Here is a 15,211-nt window from a genome sequence, read left to right as displayed (position 1 = left end):
CAGTCAATCTATCAGTCAGTCAGTAAGTCAATCAGTCAGTCAGTCAGTGAGTGAGTCAGTCAGTCAGTCAGTTAGTGAGTCAGTCAATCAGTGAGTCAGTCAGTGAGTCAGTCAGTGAGTCCGTCAGTGAGTCCGTCAGTCAGTCAGCCAGTGAGTCAGTCAGTCAGTCAATCAGTGAGTCAGTCAGTTAGTGACTCAGTCAGTTAGTCAGTCAGTCAGTCAATCAATCAGTGAGTCAGTCAGTGAGTCAGACAGTCAGTCAGTGAGTCAGTCAGTGAGTCAGTGAGTCAGACAGTCAGTCAGTTAGTCAGACAGTCAGTCAGTGAGTCAGTCTGTGAGTCAGTGAGTGTTTCAGTCAGTCACTCACTCAGTCAGTGAGTCAGACAGTCAGTCAGTGAGTCAGCATGTTTGAGGGGATCAGTTTGAGCAAGTCAAGATGCATAATCCCTCCTCTTGATCCAATAATGAGTAGTGATTTGGGATGCAAGGTGATTTGATTCAGTCCGACTGTTTCCGTCATACACCAAACGTTGGACAAACAGCAACAGCGCCAAGACGGTCAGAAAACTTGGCAACATTTTAGCACAGCATTATTTAAAAAAGTGATTTTTGTGTACCTCAAGATTGAATATTTAGATGACTTTTATTGTTGTGCATCAACACGACCATACGTTCATACTGAGCTGTTATTTTGACCTATGACCTTTGTATAGTATGACCTGCTGGAACAGCGAAGGGAGGTCCTGAGTGACTGATACATGGCCTCTCCTTCACTCTCTCTCCTTCTGCGATGCAAATCTGTTTCAGATTGTGAGTCTGCGGGGCTTCTGAAACTCAGGAAGCTGAGCAGAAGTACCCGATATTGCGCTCGTTCATAAAAACAATGCTCCCTCTCTCTCTCTCTCTCTCTCCCTCTCTCAATTCAATTCAATTCAAGGGGCTTTATTGGCATGGGAAACATGTGTTAATATTGCCAAAGCTCTCTCTCTCTCTGTCTCACTCTCTCCCTCTCTCTCTCTCCCCCTTCTCCCCATCTCTCTCTCTCTCTCTCTCTCTCTCTCTCTTTCTCCCTCCCTCTCTCTCTCTCGCTCTTTTTTTGGGGGGGGGGGGGGGGGGGTTAAGATTTAAAGTGTAATCAAAGCAGGCCCCAGGCGTAGTAGACAGACCAGATAGCCGGAGGCTGCTGGAGAGAGTGTGTGAGACATGTCTCCGGTGAAGAGTGCACTCTGACAGGCAAGGCTAGAGCAGGTGAAACCAGAGAGAGAGAGAAGAGGTAAATCAGCTCTTCCTCCTTGCTGTCTCTCTCTCTCATTCAATTCAAATTCATTTTAATGGGCTTGAACATTGCCAAAGCAAGTGAAGTAGAAAATAAACAAAAGTGAAATAAACAATCAAAAATGAACAGTAACCATTACACTTACAAAAGTTCCAAAAGAATAAAGACATTTCAAATGTCATATTATGTATATATACAGTGTTGTAATGATGTGCAAGTAGTTAAAGTACAAAAGGGAAAATAAATAAACATAATTATAGGTTGTATTGACAATATCTATCTTTCTATTTCTCCTCTCTGTCTCTCTCCTTCTCTGTCTCTCTCTTTCACTTTTTCTGTCTCTCTCCTTCTCTGTCTCTCTCCTTCTGTCTATCCCTCTCTGCCGCTCTCCTTCTCTGTCTATCTCTCTCTGTCTCTCTCCTTCTGTCTATCCCTCTCTGTCTCTCTCCTTCTCTGTCTATCCCTCTCTGTCTCTCTCCTTCTCTGTCTATCCCTCTCTGTCTCTCTCCTTCTCTGTCTATCCCTCTCTGTCTCTCTCCTTCTCTGTCTATCCCTCTCTGTCTCTCTCCTTCTCTGTCTATCCCTCTCTGTCTCTCTCCTTCTCTGTCTATCCCTCTCTGTCTCTCTCCTTCTCTGTCTATCCCTCTCTGTCTCTCTCCTTCTCTGTCTATCCCTCTCTGTCTCTCTCCTTCTCTGTCTCTCTGTTTCTCTGTCTTTCTCCTTCTCTGTCTCTCTCTTTCTCTTTTTCTGTCTATCCCTCTCTGTCTCTCTCCTTCTCTGTCTATCCCTCTCTGTCTCTCTCCTTCTCTGTCTATCCCTCTCTGTCTCTCTCCTCTGTCTATCCCTCTCTGTCTCTCTCCTTCTCTGTCTATCCCTCTCTGTCTCTCTCCTTCTCTGTCTCTCTCCTTCTCTGTCTATCCCTCTCTGTCTCTCTCCTTCTCTGTCTCTGTTTCTCTGTCTTTCTCCTTCTCTGTCTATCCCTCTGTCTCTCTCCTTCTCTGTCTCTCTGTTTCTCTGTCTCTCTCTTTCTCTTTCTCTGTCTATCCCTCTCTGTCTCTCCGCTTCTCTGTCTATCCTTTGTCGTCTCTCTCCCTCTCTGTCTATCCCTCTCTGTCTCTCCGCTTCTCTGTCTATCCTTTGTCGTCTCTCTCCCTCTCTGTCTATCCCTCTCTGTCTCTCCGCTTCTCTGTCTATCATTTGTCGTCTCTCTCCCTCTCTGTCTATCCCTCTCTGTCTCTCTGTTTCTCTGTCTATCCCTCTCCATCTCTGTTTCTCTGTCTATCCCTCGCTGTCTCTGTTTCTCTGTCTCTCTCCTTCTCTGTCTATCCCTCTCCATCTCTCTGTTTCTCTGTCTATCCCTCGCTGTCTCTCTCTTTCTCTGTCTATCCCTCTCTGTCTCTCTCCTTCTCTGTCTATCCCTTTTCATGTCTCTGTTTCTCTGTCTATCCCTCGCTGTGTCTCTCTTTCTCTCTTGCACTCTATCTTCCTGCTCTCCATCCCCCATTGTTTGTAGAAGCTAGAACACAGAGGGAGAGAGAGACGCACACACAGAATGCAAAATAAAACTCTGCTCGATCTAGACACAATACCTCAGTACAACATAGACAGGAATCACAACACACAATAGCACCCATCAATAAGATAACAGCAAGATAACAGCAGTTCAGAGACAGTATAAAGAGACTATATAATTATGATAACAATGCAACCACTGTCTATATACAGTATGGCTGTCTGGTGTGCTGGTCATGTACTGTTAAGACAATGCACAGAGAAAAACAACAGTACTGTTGTTTGATAGTAGAGAGATAATTATAACCTCTAAATGTCTGTCTTGTGTGCATGAAGGATTTGTTTTCTTAGCAGTTGTTGATGCCATATTTTTGATTAAGTTGGTTGGCTGTAACTCCAGTAGGGGAATCCCCTGTTTTGATTGCATTTTAACAGTATGTTGCCACGACACTGCATGAGAGCTTGTTATTCATGTTACTGCCAAGCATGTTATTCATGCTTGGCAGTATGGTAAGTATGGTATGATTATACTTGGCAGTATGGTAAGTATGGTATGATTATACTCGGCAGTATGGTAAGTATGGTATGATTATACTTGGCAGTATGGTAAGTATGGTATGATTATACTCAGCAGTATGGTAAGTATGGTATGATTATACTCGGCAGTATGGTAAGTATGGTATGATTATACTTGGCAGTATGGTAAGTATGGTATGATTATACTCAGCAGTATGGTAAGTATGGTATGATTATACTTGGCAGTATGGTAAGTATGGTATGATTATACTTGGCAGTATGGTAAGTATGGTATGATTATACTCAGCAGTATGGTAAGTATGGTATGATTATACTCAGCAGTATGGTAAGTATGGTATGATTATACTTGGCAGTATGGTAAGTATGGTATGATTATACTTGGCAGTATGGTAAGTATGGTATGATTATACTCGGCAGTATGGTAAGTATGGTATGATTATACTTGGCAGTGTGGTAAGTATGGTATGATTATACTTGGCAGTATGGTAAGTATGGTATGATTATACTCAGCAGTATGGTAAGTATGGTATGATTATACTTGGCAGTATGGTAAGTATGGTATGATTATACTTGGCAGTATGGTAAGTATGGTATGATTATACTTGGCAGTATGGTAAGTATGGTATGATTATACTTGGCAGTATGGTAAGTATGGTATGATTATACTCGGCAGTATGGTAAGTATGGTATGATTATACTCGGCAGTATGGTAAGTATGGTATGATTATACTTGGCAGTATGGTAAGTATGGTATGATTATACTTGGCAGTATGGTAAGTATGGTATGATCATGCTCATATCAAATAAAATGATCCAGAAAAATATCCTTTGTCACGCAATGCAACCGCCCCAGGCCAGTCAAGTTGATTTAAACGTAATTACCACACGGTCCATATTTGCAGAAATTGAATATGTGTGAGATATATCTTTCAGGATATTTAATGAACCGGGAGGAAATAACTGCCATTTTCCTAATTTTATAGGAAAGCAATTACAAATGTCATATCACTAGTGTGTAATATGTTGACATCATCTCAGTTCATCCATGTCATTGGCCAGGAGATGATAAGGAAATCAAACAATACATTCCCCCACTAGCGACCCCATCATCTTTGCCCATAGTTTCTCATCAACAGGAGCACAAGCAGCCTGACTAGGGGGAAACCACAAACACAGGTTTTAAGCTACGTCACAAAGCCCTATTGTCCCACCAACACTGTTGCCTCTGCCTGAAGCAGGACTATTCTCACTGTTCCCACAACCCTTTATCTCAGGTGGCTTTATTCAAAGACACATTGTCACCCAAGTATGTCAGGACCGTGTCACCGTCAGTACACACACTTCATAAAGTCAACGTAAACTGAGACTGTGTTGTGTGTGAAACTATTTCACACTGTCTTTCTGGCCCATAGAGAACTTCTTCAGAAAGGTTGTACATTGACACGCCTTGTCCCTTTAAATAAAAAAAATCCCCTCTCATTCTTAAACATGCCTGGGCCCTGCAGCCTGGTGCATTTTTGACTGCTGTGGGAACCTGAAAAGCAATGTGAATGTATCTTTCTCACCTCTGGGCCGACGTGGAGGAAATGGACGAGCGGGAAAAATGGTCTGAAATTCTCACAGGAGATCATCCATCATAAGAGAGGCTAACTGGCTGGATGTGGACGGGCTTTATTATCATCATATGGGGGTTATAAATCTCTCCAAGGTGAGAACAAGTGTCAATCATGGCCATCGGCCCGAGAAGCCTCTAATCTTCTGCAGTCCTCACAGGTTGTCATAAACGACTAACAAGGTTTTATGACTTCCAAGCAGCCTTCATAATCTTTTACATTGTGGTTTACATAGCTAATAGTGGAACGTAGTGGAAAGTACCATCTAATTGTTATTGTTGATAATAATTGAAAGATACAGATGTAGGATCTTAATTTGAGCCATTTTCCTACAGCAGGAAAATAATCTGGCAGCAACAGGAAATGTGAATTATTATGGACATTTTTGTAGGGGTTGATACATAAGGGAAAATCAAATCTGAAATGCAAAATGTAAATGACACACATCAGAAGTATTCTGAAACCTCAAATAACTAAGTTGTATATTTCCTTCATTGCAGGCCAGTTATCCAGCAACAGGGTGATCAAATTACGATCCAACATCTATAATACTACATACTGTACTTATTTTTGGAAGAATTGACTTTAGATAAACTCTTGGAAAGTAGTATCACGCTGTTATTGCTGAGATAACAGACAGCATCGAATCATTGTTGTTTTCTGGTCTCTATGTGAGCTGCCAGGTATGTAAACCATTTTAACACAAGTTGACACACCTCGTATAATGTGTGTATGTGTGTGAAAGCAAGCAAACAGATTAAATTAATACCTGCCTCCAGGACATTCAATTCTACATTTCCTCCGAGATAATCCTATCAATTTCTGATTATGTATCACAGTTCATGTATTTGGTGAGATGTGTGTCTTGTCTTTCAGAGTATTCCGTTTTCACACCGCTGAACAAAGAAACAATGTCTGGCAAGGACAGTTTATTTAGCTCAGTGGAAAAGTAAGGTGAACAAATTGATTGTATTATTATAATTACATATGATTATAATTACATGTATAATTACATAGGATAACAAAACATACAGTTAAATGACCAAATAATTGTGATAAAATAAAAAATACATTTGGATAAGCAAACAAAACGTCTACTTAATACAGATAATCATTATTTTTCATAATTCGTAATAATTACGTTTTCATAATATATTATATCAAAAGTTTTCCTGTTAGCCGCAGAACCAGTTATGGCAGGTTTTGTGAAATATTCATATATCCTACAAATACAATTCCTTCGTTTTATAATATTTAGCATTTAGTCTCGATCTTGTTTTTCCTGTACATGTGAAGTCATTTGCGACACTCATATCAGAAAGCTGTTGTGTCTAGGTAAGTGGCAGGGACGGCCTTGCTCACAGGTTACAAATTCCTCCGGAGAAATTGTCTCTATCTGAGGTTTATGGCCTGAAACATCTGTTGTAATTTCTGTCAAATTGAAATGTTATTACCTGGTCATTAAAGCCGTGGCAATGACAAAACCAGATGGCCTCCGCTGCTCTTACAACTCCTGCGTTTTTATGGTGTTGGTGAAAATTGAACCAAAGGGAGCGCTCCGCATTGTAAAATTAAGGCAATCATTCCCACATTCCCCAGACAAGGGAAGCAGTATCAAGGTTTGGCAGCGTAGGGCTGCAGGGTGATGAGGGCGCTCGGCTCCGGTGTTAGAGGTGGGAGTCGACTGTGTAACACACACATCCAGAACCACCCTGAGAGAAAGTAGTCCCGCTTACTGGGAGGGAGGTGGGAAGGGAGGGAGGGATGGAGGGAGGGTGGTGGGGAGGGAGGGATGGATGGATGGATGGAGGGAGGTGGGGAGGGAGGGAGGAATGGAGGGAGAGTGGTGGGGAGGGAGGGAGGGATGGATGGATGGATGGATGGAGGGAGGTGGGGAGGGAGGGAGTGATGAATGGATGGAGGGAGGGAGGTGGGGAGGGAGGTGGGGAGGGATGGGTCGATCAACTGCTGGGAGAGGAGGAGGAGGAGGAGGAGGAGGAGGAGGAGGAGGAGGAGGAGGAGGAGGAGGAGGAGGAGGAGGAGGAGGAGGAGGAGGAGGGGACTGGTTGTCACTTGTGTGTTTATTAGGGAACATGGAGGCAAGAAGAGAGAGGAAAGGATGGTTGTAGGAGAAGAGAGATTTGGTGTAAAGAAAGAGAGAGGAGAGCGAGGTAGAGGGTTTGGAGGGTGACGGGTGTGATGGGGCAGTGGGGTGAGAGCGGTAAGCCGGGCAACACAGATGTGGTAGTTATTATACAACAGCTTCCACACTGTGTAAACGCCCTGTGAGGGGTGTGATGGGGTGCTAGATATTATACAACAGCTTCCACACTGTGTAAACGCCCTGTGAGGGGTGCTAGTCCATCTGTTTTTCCCTGTTTACATTCTCCTCTCCCCCTATCCTCCTCCTGGGATTTTCAGTATGCCCATTAGAAAAACGTTTTGAGGCTGAATTTATTGTTTTACACACATTTTACTTTATGTAGCAAAGTATTTGAATAGGTTTTCTGAGGGAGTAAGGACATCATCAGGGCCATTAAGCCATGTGACATTGCAACAGGGAGCCACCCGAGCTCTTCATAGGAAGAAGAGACAATAGTCGCTTTAATTTCCCTGCCGACATTCCTAACGAAGAATGGATCTTGCAAATGAATCAGAAGCAGACAAAGTCCATGTCTGGGTCACGGTACATCCCAGAGTCCTAGGTAATGGGACTTTTCCATATCCCCGCCCCAACCACTTCTCTCTGCTCTCTCCTCTGTGTTGTTTTGAGTTCCACAGCAAGTGAGAGAGTACTAATATAGGAAACTCACACATTTGTCGGAGGGCTATTGAAATTCATCACGAACGCATCAAAAGCAATGCTGAATTGGGAGAATGTACACATGGTTATACTCTAACTGGTGGAAATTAAGTCCTAAATTCCTTGTTTTGTGTCTATACATGGGAATTAGCATGTATGAGAAACTCTTGCCTGCATTCCCTCCTGCTGGTTAACTTCGTCGTTCTCGAGGTGTCAAAATGGTGTCAGAGAGAGCTTCCTGTTTCCTCTTTTGCCAGGCCTGCCGTTCACAGGTTCCCAGCGACAGACTTCCTCATATTACAGGATATACATCCAGACTAGTGAGGACTCGACTCCGACACGACTCCTAGACAACCGCCTGCCTTTGTGCCCCAGTTCTGGCATGGTTTAAGGTTCTGTCTTTTGTGCCTGGACATGTAATATAAAATATATACTTATTAAACGGGTTCGGAGAATCTGCAATCTGATTAGCTGAAATGGGGATCCAGGACATTCACAGTTCCCTGTTAATCGCACTACATATGGAAGTAGAGCCAGCTATCAAAATGTACCTTGTCCCCAAGCTCGAATTACAGAGAGAGAGCCAGCTGGTGTGCAAGATTACATCAAAATATCAATAAGCCAACTCTGAGCCCTGAGCAAAACAAAAAACATGGCAGACAATTCCTCTCGCCTCTCCATCACCAGTAGTAACCACAACCTTCAATGAATGTCTGCCTAACTTTATATTGTCCAGTACAACACAAAGCAAATTGAAACATGGTGGCAGCAGTGGGTTTAATTTTCTAATGATTATGTCTATGATATGGCCTAATATATACTGTAAAATGTCAAATAAACACTGTCTCAAATAGCTGCCTGTCCCTTTTAATAGCTGGGCATCGGCACACATTTCAACAAATAAACGGCAGGACAAAATTAATTGTTTATGAGGTTACAATGAACACAGCTCTGATATTCCCATGGTCATGTGCATAAAACAATTAAATAAGAATTCTGCCTTCATTGCCATGGTGCCACAAAAATGATAACACATCAAATTCAAGCTAGCAGTGATCAGATTCGCAGAGCAAAATTTGGGCGAGGCAGCAGCCTGGCATTTTGGAATTGATCCAAAACTAGTGAGATAAGTGAAAAAGTCAAACGTTGTCTGGGGTGGATCAGAAGAGGGCGACACTGCAAGGTGGGTGGGGGGGGGGGGGGGTAAGGAAGGAAGGAAGTAGACGCCTGGCTCAGAAAGAAGCCTGTCTCACAAGCAGTCACTTAGGTCCCCCGACTGTTAGGGGGCACACTAACCAATGTTTAATATATATTGCTATTGAGAGTAAGAACAGTAAAATACACCAGGTGCAACATCAACATTTGGTTGGGCATCAGCAGTTTTTCTCTTGTTATGTCAGTTACCGACAGCCACTAAATTAGCCATGTCAGCTGACCATTTTTAGTCTAGACTTGTAGTATCATGGTCGAATACCAACCGGCTCAACCTCCAGGGGGCCCACATTGATTTAGTTAGTAATTCTCACTCAGATATCATATTAACATGGCATAAGTCATGGCAAAATTATTATAGAATTGCAGTAAATGTGCTTTAAAATGTCCGAATTTTCTCTATGCTCCATGGCAAAATGTGTAGAATAGCAGTAAATGTGCTTTAAAATGTCAACATGTTCTCTACGCCCCATGGCAAAATGTGTAGAATAGCAGGAAATGTGCTTTAAAATGTCAAAATGTTCTCTACGCCCCATGGCAAAATGTGTAGAATAGCAGGAAATGAACTTAAAACCACTTTTTTCCTCTCCGCTGTCAAGGGGGTACCACTAAAATGTTTTGCCGCAAGGTGGGGGGCCCCTCACACACATCAAGTAGAGCCCTGATTGAAGCAAATAAATGCCCAAGCTATTGATTGAATTTTTCCATTCTACAATATTGGTTGATAAATATTTAGTTGAGACTTTCCATATGCAGATGTTTACATTCAGTCAACATGTTATTCTTTTCTTTAAAACTTGATGTAATAATGAAACATTTGGAAGGTATGTTTTTCAAGAATCAATGACTGTATAAATCAAGAAATATATGTCCCAATTAATCTTGGATTGCCCATTTGACCACAGTCAAGATATAGCCAGCTATGTTATTTTGTTTACAGTGCATACCAAAGCTTATTGACAGTGGGGATAGTGTATTTGTGTCATTTCAAATAAGACACATTTAGTTAGGTTTTCATAAACCGTTAACAAATAACATTAATAGTGTAAAGCATTATTTATTGTTTGAGCATTTATTTTTAATATTAGGGTATATAATAACATTATTTGTTTATGAGGTGTTATATTGCCTTACAAGTACATTGTTATATGATTATTATTATTAAACTGCAACGGTCACACTTTGAATGAAATATATCTCCAAAAGGCCTAATGAAGCCTTCATTAAGCCTTCATAAGGCCTTCATAAGGTAACACATCATTTGTTAATTAACATACACAGGATGATATGGTGGGTAGGCCTAGTGCGTTGCAAATTGTGGCGTAACCCTTTTGCCACCCTATAATGACATTAACAAATGATTCTTGAAGCATTTAGGTAGGCCTTATAATGGGTTTATGAAGGCTTAATTAAGCCTTTAATATGCTTTATGCTTTAATATGCTTTAAGCAGTGCGGCTTGGTTGGGTTGTGTATCGGAGAACGGCATGACTTTCAACCTTCGTCTCTCCCGAGCCCGTACGGGAGTTGTAGCGATGAGACAAGATAGTAGCTACTAAACAATTGGATACCACGAAATTGGGGAGAAAAAGGGGGTAAAATTCAAAACAAAAAAACAAAAACAAAATAAAACAAATATATGCTTTATATTAAAGTGTGACTGTACCTCACATTTCTGTAGGAAGGTAAATAATGTTATATTCTATAAGGCGCTATGAAAGATACGTTTATAAGGCAATAAAGTATTATAGTATTAAAGTGCTTCAAGTTGTTATTTTAATGCATGGACATTATTATGAACACACACTATAGTGGGTATACGTATAGGCCTAAGATATATCACAATATGCACACATTAAGGAGCTTTAGAAACCAGTCAATGCCCTAGGGTCATTAGAATAAATGATTAATCCACACATAATGACAACACCATAACAGACTCCCAGAGAAGCCCTAAGCGTGTGAGATTCTCGCCGTCTTTGTGTAAACAACGGTCGAGAGAGGCATTCTTTACCAAACAAAGATACAAAGGTGAGATAAAGCGATAAAGGAAGAGCTCAACTCCGCCTGAGCTATTTTGTTAACTGAAGAATATAGAGAGCCAATTGAAAGCAACTCCTGCGTAATGGCACAAGCACAGGCGCGCGCGGGATCACACTCACACACACACACACACACACACACACACACTGTAGAGCACTCGGCTCGCGGGTATTGAGAAAACCCTCAGGAGGAGGAACCAACATTTTTTCATTTACCCTTATCATCACTTCCTTACCAGCGCCAAAGCAAACACGCGCTCCTGAAGGTGTATGAAACACTTATCGAGAAACGGGTTCAATGTTTCGGATGAAAACGCAGCCTTTGATTCGCTGGAAAGCTGTCATTTCGGTTTATTAGACCGTAGTAGACGAACGATTCAAGAAATCCAAACTAAGTGCGCACACATTTCTAAAATCTGCAGTCATCATCACTTTGAAGAATAATAAATAGGCATCCACAGTGAGTAAAGACTTATCGTGCATTGAGTTTGACTATTGAACGTTCCAGTTTCATCTGTAGAAACGTTTTGCTATAGAGATTTGAACACGCTACGCCATATGGAGAGAGAACTGTGTTGAACAACTACCGGATTTCTTTTCTCGACCTAAATCATGGTAAGTGGATTCATATGAGTATGAATATCATATTGCTTTTCAAAAGTATTATTGCCTGTTCAGAAAAATGAATAGCCTATGTTCATTCTGTGTGCAGTAATCGATTTTTTTGAGCACTTGAATTATCTTTATAGGTTATAAGGATACAATTCTACAGAAAAAGTTCAACCAAAGTTAAATTAGGCCAGTATTGTTTTTCAAGCAGTAGTTTTCCAGAGCGGGGCAATACATATAACAATGATGATACTCATAATATTTGTTGGTTTTGGGCCTAAACCAACTCATCGGCTCTGTTAAACATCTCCTAGCCGTTTCAACTGACCGACTTTGTAGGCCACTTCAGTTCCCACAAAACTTCATTTTGAACATTATTGGTAAAATTGCATAGTATTTTTAGCATCTTTCTTTAGTAAATATCACCAATATCCATTTGACTTCATCACTCAGGCTAGCCTAATGCCTACTCGCTTGAAAACTGAATTCACAGCATATAAATGTGCCTACAGTAAATGGGACAGTGACTGATGTTTCTTAACAGAAGTTTCCTTATGGGACAGTGACTGATGTTTCTTATCAGAAGTTTCCTTTCTCCTCCATGTATTTACATTTAAAAATATATATTATTAGAAGTTTGCATTGCAGTAAACTACTATGCATATAATGAAGGAGCCTGTGAGACAAATATATTTCAATTCTATTTCCAATCAGAATGTACAGTACAGTAAGCTAGTTTCCTCATTTGGATTTTTTTTGAAATACATTGCACTGCAGGTTAAAGCTCAGTATAGCTCATAGAGTAGACCTAGACCTATATTTGTTATGTCTATAATTTCAACAACAATTTAAATTAGTTCTTATCACTATAATTATATTATTGTGGTATATTATAGGCTAGTGCAGGGATGGGCAACTTTGATGGCCACAAAAATTCGGAACTATAAAAATAAATCAATAAAGAGAGTCACACACTCCATATATAAACTCCCAGTAATTTATTGGGTAAATCACCAACGTTTCGGCATCACTGTGCCTTCAGAAAATCGGAACTCATCACGAGGGGCCGCAGTGGCTCACGGGTCTGAGTACCCACATCCATACCCGCTCATGCAGTCTGAACCCTAGCCTTTTAGCTAAGCAAGTTTGCTGGAATTCTACACGTTGTGCCAATGGGTCTGAGAGAAGATTTAGCAATTGTATATCTCATTTTATGCAATTCTACTCATTTTGAAAAGGGTGGAGAGAAAAATTTGCAGTTTTACATCTAATTCCTTGCAATTCTATACATTTTGCCATGTTGGGGAGAGAAATAGTTGCAGTATTTTTTTTATACGATATCTGGGTGCGAGTGACTAACAAAATCAATGGGGGCCCCTGGCGGTAATTTAACCATGATTACTACAAGTTTAGATAGCAGGCTAAACTAATTTACCAATCACAAAATGGTTATCTGACATGGCTTCGAGTGACTGTCAGTGACTGACATAAGAAGAGAAAAACTGATGAAATTGCAGATTGTGTATTCCACTATTCTAACACTCAACAGTAAGTTGAGACCCCGATTGAGTAAAATTCATTTTTTAAACAACATAACCTTTTTACTCCATGGCAGCGTTACAGTCCAAGGACTGACTGGGTGTGACTTGTCTATCTACTGATTTGTAAATCTAAGTTTTTCCATGTTTTATTTACGCCAAATCACTGTGTGTGTGTGTGTGTGATGGAGTAAATTGTCTGTCTCTATACTAACGTTGTGTTGGGGGAGTATACCATTCGGTCCTACTTCTTTAAAGCTCTTTATTTTCCTTGGTGGTAGTTGAATCCTTTCAACACTTGTGCTTGGCCTAAGTACTGAAGAATACAGCTAATCACGGAGGCGTTTTTCTTGCCAGGAAACTAATTAAGTAATTTCAGGGAACCACACTAAGGATTTCTCCAAAGACAGGTATTCATGTTTCTCAAGGACCCCTTCATAGCTCCGATCTAAAATGGCCCTCTGTGTTTTGGTAGCCATTCCAATCACCTTTAAACACTCGTAGATCACGACAGCTTCGTTCAGAAGCGTTCAGTCTGGATCTCTCCTTCTTGCTCGGAGCACAAAAAATAACAAAAGCATTTTTTTGTGTCTGAGAAATGCAGACAAGAGTTCCATTGACATTTTGCTCCACACCTAATACTGCATGGAATAAACGTTCAGTCATCACTTGCACATGGATATTAATTTACTTGAATTGTTGAGGTCATCAAATATTACAATACATACATTTCCATAAGACTTATAGGAAAGCTATTCAAATAATGATACATTTATTGATCACATATCTATTGACCTTTATATCTTTAATTCATATATTAACATTTAATATACTTTTAATACACTTTATTGGTCGATCGCACAGACAGTCCAACCAAAAATACCCAACCCCTCTGAAAGACACACACAGTCCAACCAAAAATACCCAACCCCTCTGAAAGACACACAAAGTCCAACCAAAAATACCCAACCCCTCTGAAAGACACACACAGTCCAACCAAAAATACCCAACCCCTCTGAAAGACACACACAGTCCAACCAAAAATACCCAACCCCTCTGAAAGACACACAAAGTCCAACCAAAAATACCCAACCCCTCTGAAAGACACACAGTCCAACCAAAAATACCCAACCCCTCTGAAAGATGCACACAGTCCAACCAAAAATACCCAACCCCTCTGAAAGACACACACAGTCCAACCAAAAATACCCAACCCCTCTGAAAGACACACACAGTCCAACCAAAAATACCCAACCCCTCTGAAAGACACACAAAGTCCAACCAAAAATACCCAACCCCTCTGAAAGACACACACAGTCCAACCAAAAATACCCAACCCCTCTGAAAGACACACAAAGTCCAACCAAAAATACCCAACCCCTCTGAAAGACACAGACAGTCCAACCAAAAATACCCAACCCCTCTGAAAGACACACAGTCCAACCAAAAATACCCAACCCCTCTGAAAGACACACAGTCCAACCAAAAATACCCAACCCCTCTGAAAGACACACAAAGTCCAACCAAAAATACCCAACCCCTCTGAAAGACACACAAAGTCCAACCAAAAATACCCAACCCCTCTGAAAGACCCACACAGTTCAACCAAAACACTCAACCCCTCTGAAAGACACACACAGTTCAACCAAAAATACCCAACCCCTCTGAAAGACACATAAAGTCCAACCAAAAATACGTGCGGGGGGCTGCCACACTGGGCAGCTGTTGTGGGGGGTTATAAGTGCCTTGCTCACGGGCACAACAGCATCTAGGTTTTGATACCAGCAACTCTTAGGTTGCCAGCTCATTTACCAACAGGTTTTTCACGTCGGACCCGGGCTCCGACCTGGCAATCCTCCAAGTTCTGGCTTTGCCTCTCTAACCGCCAGGCTACCGGCCGACTGTGATAATACAGTACTTAACTTATTCAGTTAACTGAAGATAGTATCATTCAGTTATATTGGCTGAAATTGTACTCACTGATGCCCTCCTTCCTATAGGCCTACAGGGCATGTGGTTTAGACCCAAGAAGAGTATTCATTTCATATCTATCAAATATAATTGTTTTGA

At 41.2% G+C, this 15,211-nt stretch overlaps 1 protein-coding gene across 1 annotated transcript in view; it reads left to right on the top strand.

The window, feature by feature from the left end:
- The first annotated feature begins 11,194 nt into the window (after positions 1–11,194).
- Positions 11,195–15,211, top strand: part of LOC109891438 (eyes absent homolog 2) — a 61,126-nt gene continuing 57,109 nt past the window's right edge. The window contains 1 exon segment of the mRNA XM_020483985.2: positions 11,195–11,609. The gene's annotated coding sequence lies outside the window, so the exon portion shown is untranslated.

Source organism: Oncorhynchus kisutch, linkage group LG5 (assembly GCF_002021735.2).
Source record: "Oncorhynchus kisutch isolate 150728-3 linkage group LG5, Okis_V2, whole genome shotgun sequence".
NCBI classification, from domain to species: Eukaryota; Metazoa; Chordata; class Actinopteri; order Salmoniformes; family Salmonidae; genus Oncorhynchus; species Oncorhynchus kisutch.
This window is presented reverse-complemented; position numbering and strand designations above follow the sequence as displayed.